Genomic DNA, 10,170 nt, shown 5'->3' on the forward strand with positions numbered 1-10,170 from the left:
TGACCATTCTTCTTCTTCCCCTCCCTTCAGTATCCAGGTTTTATGTTACTTTTCCCTCAATGCACTTAGTTTTAGAGTTAGTCTCAACTTGTTATATATATATATATATATATATATATATATTGCATGTTCCTTAACTAGATGGCACACTGGCCCCTACCTAGAGATAAGGATCATATATAATAAAAATTGCAGATTCTGAAAGCTCAATGTGTTGCTAATGAACCACGGAGCCTTTTGCATGTTAATTTTCCCATCTGTTCAATAAATATGTGTTCCCTAAAGTCTGTAGGCTTCTTTCCACTTAAGAATTCCATTATGTTAGATTTTCTAACTCCTTTGTGATGTTTGTCCCACTGGAGTACACAAGATTCTGTTTCTTTCTTAGTACATACTCACACTCTAGATTCTGATAAGATAAATAGATCTTCTTCCATTAACTATAACTGGTAACTCTGTTTCTGAAAATGAAAAGATAATTCAAGATCCTTAGGGAATATATCAAAGCCTAAGGTATTTAGTGTCTAGTAGTTCCAAATACTACGAAACACTTTTGGGCTATATCCAGAGGATACCTTAAACACTATCCAACATTTTTTGGGTAACTACATGGCCAAGGTCAGATCTAGCACTTGACAAAACATGGTAACTGTTCTCAAAGAATTTATATTCTAGCAGAGCAGGGTAGAAAACAGCTATATTCAAATAAGTTAAATAATATGATGTACCTGATGGTGTCCAATACTATGTAAAAACATTCAGAGTCAGAAAATAGGGGATGCTGATTTTGGAGAGGATGCAGTTTTAAACATAAGTTCAGGAAAGGCTTCACTAAGAAAATGAGATGTAAGCAAAGACATGAAGGCAGTGAGAAAGAGAGCCATATGATTGTCTGGGGTGAAGTTTCCAGGCAGAGTAGAAAGCAAACACAAAGTCCCTGAGGAACATAGGGGCATGCCTGACATGTTTGAAAAATAGCATAAATGACAAGATGACTGGAGTGGATTGATTAAGAGGGAGACTGAGGAGAGCTGGCCAGAGAGCATGATCATGGGGGCTTGATCATGAAGGGCCTTGTTAGAAGCCATTTTAGGAGCTTACTCTGAAATGAAGTCACTGGAGGGTTTCAACATTGGAAAGTCATGATCCAACCTGGGTTTAAATAGTCACTCCGTTTCTGTGTTGAGAAAAAGCCGGTGGGAGGTGGGAGGTGGGAGGTGGGTGGTGGTGGAAGGTCAGAGCAAGAGTGAAAGTAGAAAGCTATTTGAAGGCTACTGAAATAATTAGAAAAATAGACAACAGTGATTTGGACCTGCTTAGTAGAGGTAAAAAATTATGAGAAGTAGTGAAATTCTGGATTGATTTTGAAGGTAGAGACACAGGATTTCTTAATGGATTGGGATATCAGTTGATGATAGCATGCCCACTAACAGATGTGGAAAACCCATCAGGAGAGTAATACTGGAATTATAGCTAGAATTATAGTAATACTAGAATAAGAACTATAGCTAACACATAGCACTTGCTATGTACGAGGCATTATTTTAAGTGGTATATGTGTGTAAATTCATTTAATCCTCATAACAACCCTATGAAATAGTTACTACTTTTATCCCAATTTTATAGATAACGAAACTGTGGCACAAATAATCTGCCTAAGGTCACACAGCTAGTATGTAGTATAGCTAGAATTCAAATCCAAGCAGTCTGATTCCAGAGTCCATGCTCTTAAAACTCTATGATATATTGTTTATTACTGTTCATAGTACAGCACATATATAGGTACATGTGAGGAAAGAAATTCCCCATTGCCTACTATTTTGAAAAAATATTTTCAATTGAGGGCTCAACTTTTCATTGTCCTTGCCATGGACTTCAGTGGCCTCTTAGTAATGGACTTTTCAAGGTACAAGATCAAGTGTTATCAGTACAAGCAGGCAGGGCAAGCCTAATGGCATGTTGAATAAATAATGTCCTTCGGAAACATCTGAATTGTTCCAGTGTGTATTTACAGAAAGCAATGAAATATAGCTAACCATTCCGGAAGAAACATTACTATTTCATGTAGCAGGGTTTCCTTCATATCCTGTAGAAAATCTCTATAAACTTTTAAAATTTATCAACTCTTTTGACACTGTGCTGGGGTGGATGTAAGCTCTTGCACCTACCCTGTAACTGGGAAGCTAAGTGCTCTAAATTTAACTGGCTGGTCCATAGCTAGAAAGTAAACAGGTGAGATCCATGATCCAAAACTTCATAAGTGTGTGTCCAAGAAACCACATGTACAAAGACAAGAGAACTGTAGGGAGACTGTGTTACTTCTCCCAGGAAGTTTAATATGAATCAGCATTGATCAAGGGGTACCACGAAGCTAATGTGGTCTTACAGTATTAAACGTATGATATTTAAGGAAATAATAGGGCTGGTCCATTACCCTCTGGTCAGGCCACACTTGTAATATTTTGTTGACTTCTGGCCTCCACTCTTTCAGAATAATGTGCACCAACTATGAATGTGTTCAAGAAAAAGAGATCAGAATAGAAGACACTGAGATCAAGCCATATAAGCCATATAAGCATAATAGCTACCACTTATTAAGTACTTCTCATGTACTTTACTTAATACTTTATATGTATTATTTCATTTAGCCCTCACAACAACCCTTTGAACAAGAGGACTCTGAGGTTCAGAGATGTTAAATTACATGTCCAAGTTCAAATAGCTAAGAAGATGTAGAGTCAATATTTGAACCAATGTCTGGATGATTCCACTATACCATGTCAGACTTTTGAAAGAAAAAAAAGAACATCTATAATATGCCAATACTTTACACAAATTATCTCATTGAATCCTCAAAACAGTTCTACGAGGTATCATTGTTACTATCTCTGCTTCATAGATAGGGAAACAGAAGCTCGGAGTGGTTATGAACTTACCCAAGGACACATAGCTAGCAAGTGGCATAAGCAAAATATAACATGAAGAATGGTTGGAGACACTAGAAATGTTTATCCAGAAAAAGAAAATTCTAGAATATCATTTAAAAATGGAGGTTCAGAAACAATGAGTTTAAAAACTACTTGCACTTTTCAAATCTGAAATTCTAAGATCAGCCCTGGTGCACTGTACATGACTCATTTCCATCACTACATACATTTACATGTATTCATTTTAAAAATGTATATTTCACATGTATTCATTTAACAAATGTAGTATATTTTCACCTACTGCATGATAGGAACTCTATCATGCACTGGGAATATACAAGTAAACAAGACCGATAAAGTACCTGTTTCTTATGGAACTTGGACTGCTATTCTGCCTTCTCTTATTTCACCTTCTGCCATCCTATATTGCTAATCTCCTTCAAAACTCAAATTCAGTTTGAAACCCACTTTCCTCTACCCTAGGAATCTTCACTAATAGATTCACTGCTCCTCCACACTCTTCCCACAAATATACAAACACATACTGTTGGCATTCCTCTTTTCTTGTGTTCTTCTTTGACACTATTGTTATTGGTAATAAGTTATTTTTTCTCATTCATTAATTAACTAATTTATTCACTGATTATTTATTGAGTACCTATTTTTTTTTCAACGTTTATTTATTTTTGGGACAGAGAGAGACAGAGCATGAACGGGGGAGGGGCAGAGAGAGAGGGAGACACAGAATCTGAAACAGGCTCCAGGCTCTGAGCCATCAGCCCAGAGCCTGACGCGGGGCTCGAACTCACGGACCGCGAGATCGTGACCTGGCTGAAGTCGGACGCTTAACCGACTGCGCCACCCAGGCGCCCCTATTGAGTACCTATTATACACCAAGTGGTGTCCTAGGGTTTGGGAATGCAATAATGGTCAAGAATGACTCTATAATACTATTCTCTTTTCTCTTATTTTTGTAAATTTACTTTTATCTTTCTCTCCTACCTTCCCCAATCCTTACTTAGCTATCTGCTTCTGATATCCTGATGTGGAATACTTTAGGGCCTCTCAGATCAGTTTGAAATCTACTCATCTAGCTAAGCCTCCAATCTAGTGCAGAAGTCCCATATGCTAAATCCCAGGCAGTTGGCCATCCAGGTTTAACTAGGGTATATACAGTAAAGGTAAATTTACTAATTTTAACAAGCTTCTATTCTAATGTTTCAAAGTCCTTTTTCTAGACTCAGGTTAACTCTGTTTCATTCTGGTTTTCATTTACTGGTCCTAGTTCTGCCCAACTCAGCTATAAAGAACAGGTTAGGGGCACCTGAGTGGCTCAGTCGGTTGAGCATCTGACTTGGGCTCAGGTCATGATCTCGCAGGCTGTGAGTTCGAGCCCTGCACCGGGCTCTGTGCTGACAGCTCAGAGCCTGGATCCTGCTTCAGATTCTGTGTCTCCCTATCTCTGCCCCTCCCCCTCTCATGTTCTGTCTCTCTGTCAAAAATAAATAAACATTTAAAAAATTTAAAAAAAGAACAGGTTAAATCCTTCCATATAGCATCCTTTCAAATATTTGAAGATATCTATTGTAGCTCTCTTTTGACTCCCCTACTTGAGGCTAAATATACCCATTCCTTCAATTAAAGTGTTTTCTAAAGTTCTTAAACACCCAAGCAGCCTTCTCTAGACACTTTCAACTTTGGTAATAACTCTCAACATATAATTTGTTTAGTTTTTCTTTGTTCATTTAAATTTTTTGAATGTTTTTATTTTTGAGAGAGAGAGGGAGAGAGAGAGAGAGAGAGAGAGAGAGAGAGAGAGAGAGACAGAGCATGAGTTAGGGAGGGGCAGAGAGAGATGGAGACACAGAATCTGAAGCAGGCTCCAGGCTCCAAGGTGTCAGCACAGATCCCGACGCGGGGCTCGAACTCACAGCCTGCGAGATCATGACCTGAGCTGAAGTCGGATGCTCAACCAACTGAGCCACCCAGGCACCCCTTTCTTTGTTCATTAAAAAAAAAGAGTATCAACCCAGCTAACTCTTTCCTTCAGGACTCTGTGATTCACTTGCTGATAAGAATAAATGTACACTAAAACATTCTAAGGATTTCAACTCCATGCTAATTATAGAACTAAAATTTTGGTAAAAAGTCTTGTAAGGGTTGTGGGGTAAGAACTAGAGGCCAAAGTAGTGAATGGTCTTCCAGCATGAGCCTATGATGGGATTCTGACAGATCCTGTCATGCCTGGGAAACTAATGGCCTACTTACTTGAGGGCATGAGAAACCTTCTAAAAGAAAATTCTTCCAAATGAAAAAGTAGCCAGACATACCAAAGAGTAGATGAATCTGAGTGCAACAGGTTCATTTCCTGAACCAGTCCATATTAGATTCATGTTTGAGACTTACAGAGAACAAGTAAAACCTGAAATGGTTTGCTAATATTTCTGTAAGATATTGAGGTATCAGCATCAGTACCTGAGTATGCCTGTAATATAATGGAGCACAGCAATAAAACCTAGTGTATCTTTTTTTTTTTGATTTAAGTTTTTATTTTAATGCCAGTTAGTTAACATACAGTGTTATATTAGTTTCATGTGCACAGTATAGTGATTCAACAATTCCAGACATCACCCTGTGCTCATCATGACAAGTATGCACGTGTTTTTAAAAAGTTTTTATTTATTTTGAGAGAGAGACACACAGAGAGAGAAACAGAGAGAGAAGATCAGTCAGAGAGAGAGAGAGGGAAGGAGAGAATCCCAAGCAGGCTCCACACTGACAGCACAGAGCCTGACGTGGGACTCAATCTCACTAATCATGAGATCATGACCTGAGCCAAGATCAAGAGTCGGATGCTTAACTGACTGAGCCACCCAGGCACAGAGACGAGTAACCTCCTTAATCCCCATTGCCTATTTAACCCAATTTCCTACCTCCCTCCCCTCTGATAACCATCAGATTATTCTCTATAATTGAGTCTGTTTCTTCCTTTCTTCTCTCTTTTATTTTTCCCTCTGCTTGTTTCATTTACTTAAATTCCACACATGAGTGAAATCATATGGTATGTCTGTGACTTATTTCACTTAGCATTATACTCTCTAGCTCATTCCTTGTCATTGTAAATGGTCAGATTTCATTCTTTTTTATGGCAGAATAGTAATTCCATTAGGGGTGTGTGTGTGTGTGTGTGTGTGTGTGTGTGTGTGTGTGTGTGTACACATCCAGCATCGATTGATGGACACTTGGACTGCCTCCATATCTTGTTTATTGTAAATAAATAATGTTGTTATAAACATAGGGGTGCATGTATTACTTTGAATTAGTGTTCTTATATTCTTGGAAAACCCAGTGTATCTCTGACATCTTGGGGACTGATGACATCTTGTCATCAATTTTAACAATAGTGGTACCTGGCAGACAAGGCAATACCTGGCAGAGTGGACAATGCCTTATGAACATGAGGATACACAATGCATATTTAGTGATAATTGGTGGCTAGCAATTAGCAATGGCAAGCTTTTTCAAGACTACACATTTGTATGTCAATTATACTTCAATTAAATAAAAAAGACTACACACAAAAACCCCTGGGAACTCCCAACAATATATTAGGTGTGACTTTGATGGGGAAATGGAGATCCTATGTCATTAATTTGGTAAGAATTAGTGAAATTCTTGTGGCTATTTTTAATGCAAATCACATTATACCCATAGACTTTTTTTAGAGTCAAAATGTTCATAGAGAAGAGTACTTCCTACTCAAGGTGTATCAGTATCACCTGGACTATGTTTTTTCAAAACATCAAGCCCAAGAACTATCCATGAATGACTTTTTTGAAAAAAAAAATTGAGTATATTTGACATACAATGTTACATTAATTTTAGGTATAAAACATAGTGATTCAACTTCTATATATGTTACAATATGCTCACCACAAGTGTAGCTACCATCTGTCACCATACAATGCTATTATAGTATCACTGACTATAATCCCTATTCTGTGCCTTTTATTCCCGAGACTCATTCATTCCATAACTGGAAGCCTATATGTCCCACTCCCCTTTATACATTTTGACCTTCCCTTCATCCCCCTTTCTTCTGGCAACCATAAGTTTGTTCTATGTATTAACAAGTCTGATTCTGCTTTTAGGTTCTTTACTTATTAGTTTATGTTTTTTAGATTCCATGTGTGAGTGAAAGCATATGCTATTTGTCTTTTTCAGTCTGATTTATTTCACTTAACATAATACCCTTTAGGTCCATCCATATTGTTGCAAATGGCACGATCTTACCCTTTTTAATGACTAATACTTCAGTGTGGGTGTGTGTGTGTGTGTACACATACATACCACATTTGTATCCATTCATCTACTGATGGATACTTAGGTTACTCACATATCTTCGTTATTTTAAATAATGCTTCAATAAACAGGGAAATTCTTATTTACTAGGACCAAGGTAGGGTTCTAGCAATCTGTATTTTTAAAAAGCTCCTCTTATGATTGTGTTGTACATCTCTAATTAAAAACCAGTGATAAAGATGAGTGCCTAGATGCCTCAGTCAGTTAAGCATCCTACTCTTGATTTCAACTCATGTTGTGATCTCACTGTTTGTGAATTCGAGCCCCACGATGGGCTCTGCACTGAGAGTGTAGAGCCTGCTTGGGATTCTCTCTCTCCTTCTCTCTCTGCCACTTTCCCACTCATTCTCTCTCTCTCTATCTCTCTCTCTCTCTCTCTCTCAAAATAAGTAACTAAACTATAAAAATTTTTATAAAACCAGTGATATAGACCAGGTGTTATCACCTTTTTCTGCAAAGGACTACATTTTAAATATTCTTGTCTTTGTGAGAAGGGCCACATCTTTGTTGCAACTACACCATTGTGGTGAGAAAGCAGCCAAAGATAATACATACACAAGAGCATGGCTGTATTCCAATAAAACTTTATTTATAAAAACAGGTGACCAGCCCATGGACCATAGTTTGCTGAACCCTGATATATATGATCAATAGTTAAATTAGCGGCAGGTCCTGCATGCCAAATTGACCAATGTTCCTCAGATATAATAGACAATTCAAAGCCACTTCAAGTATTAAGCAGAGAAAAGTGACAACACTAAACTAGCCTGGATGACATTGTCGACGTTTTTCTTTCTCATGAGTCTAAAAGGAAAGACAAGTATTCCCAAAAGTTTAAAATTAAGCTTCCTGGTCATATTACAAATGTGGTACTCTACAAAAATATCTTTGGAACCAATAAACTGAAGTTGTAGTGAACACAGTGTTCCAAGACAGGAGGCAGGCAGGTAATATAAACTGGTTCAAGAAGAGTTTCAATAATTCAGTGAGTGTCATCTCTGAAATAGGTTACAAAGAGAAATGTGAGTTGTTTAGGAGGTCACTTAGTTTTGAGGATGATGTCAAGAAGGACAAGAAGTTCTACCCCCAAGACGTCTTTTGGTTTGAGGTCCAAGTTTTTGTAATTCTAATGGATGAAGTCCAAATGAGACTTTTCAGGGTCATATACAAGAATGCTGACTGGATTGGAAGCTTCACTACTGACAGAGTCTGGCTAAATTTTTATTTCTGAAATAGTGGTAAAATCCTCTAAGGCCCACTGCAGCTCTAAAATTCTATGATTCCATTATTCATTCTCCTTTCACATTCATCTTAAGAGACCTCTTTATATATCAACAGTAAGCCATCAAGCTGCAACATAATCAGGAAGCACAACTGAGAAAATGGCTCTCTGCAAACCCCTTTTCTCCTTAGGAAGAAAGTGCCAGCCATGCACATGGCAGAGGACTTCACTGGGATGCTTTGTTGCTTTTTTCCCCCTTCCATCTAAAGCAACTTAAGAATATAAGGGATTATAAAGTTAAGATCTAGATTCACTTTTTAAGTCAGTGACTGACGCCCATATCAGGGGAAACTTGGTTGTGAGCTCCTCACCTTTGGGGAAAACACCCTCCTTTTTTACATTAAACCACCCATCTCCCAGTCCCATTTCTGAATTTGTCTCCTTCCCAATTGAATTAGTCACAAATGTATTCTTTCTGACTATGGCCTACCCATTTAGGTTGTGTAAGTAACTGTCATTGGTTGGGGGAGGGGAACAATAAGCACTTTAATGATTTTCTTAAAAAGGAAACTTTGAGGAGTAATTGTGTTTTTCTCCCTCCCAGCTATTACTTTTCTACTTTTAAATCTTAATGTCTCATCTGGATGAGCACCTTATCACTAACCAACAGGGGAAGGTGGTGTTTGTATTTGTATTTGCATTTATATGGCATTTTCATACAGTGTATCTCACACTGCTGACAGAGCAATGAATCACAGGCCTATAGCACCCTCTCTACATGCATCATGGGAGCAGCCATCTTCCACATGCTCTGCAGCAGCAAACTAATTAATCTTTCTTAATTTTAATTCATAAGGAAGATGCTGTGACCAAGGAAGCATGGAAGAGAGTGTATGTCTGGCTGTCTGTTTCTCCCAAATTTCAGGAAGTTAGAAATACTAAGAGAGCCTCACAAAAGTAACCATGGTTTCTCATAATCTATCCTTTGCTGACACGGTCACTGGTGAAATTCTAGGCTGGATGCGTCATTGAAACTTTTGTGTTACTTTAGACATTTGCCTTTTATAAATTGGTAGCAGAGGAGGAGGGAAGCACATAGATCTTGCACACAATTACTATAAAATCACCCAAAGAACCGAGTTCAAATATTACGTCTACTCTTCAGAAACAGCTCTCATTCAGCAGATATCCATGCCTTAAAAAAAAAAAAAAAAAAAAAAAAAAAGGTTTAAGGCTCTATGTCATTAGCAAGATGCCATTGGTGATCAAAGGTTGGAAGACCCCTGTGGAATTGGTTCAGTGGAAAGCTGGATCCATTTAAGAGCTTTGAGGTGGACATTAATAACTTGTTGCTCAAAATAGAGGGACCTACAATATGAGATCAATTTCCCTTATCTAAGAGAGCTACACTCTTTCCCACACTATCCCAAGTGCCTGTCAGAGGTTAAACATTGGGCTTAGATTGTACAGACAAACATTGATGCAGCATTTACTATGTTCTTATATATAAGGCTAAATGGTTGGCAACACTGGAACATAAGAAATATATACAACTATGGCCTTACGTATAAGGCTAAAAAATGGTCAGCAACATCCAAACATAAAAAATATGTACATATAGATGCTCTATTTCCCACAATGTTAAGACTCTCCTGACTT

The sequence above is a fragment of the Leopardus geoffroyi genome, chromosome X (genome assembly GCF_018350155.1).
Source record: "Leopardus geoffroyi isolate Oge1 chromosome X, O.geoffroyi_Oge1_pat1.0, whole genome shotgun sequence".
Taxonomy (NCBI): Eukaryota; Metazoa; Chordata; class Mammalia; order Carnivora; family Felidae; genus Leopardus; species Leopardus geoffroyi.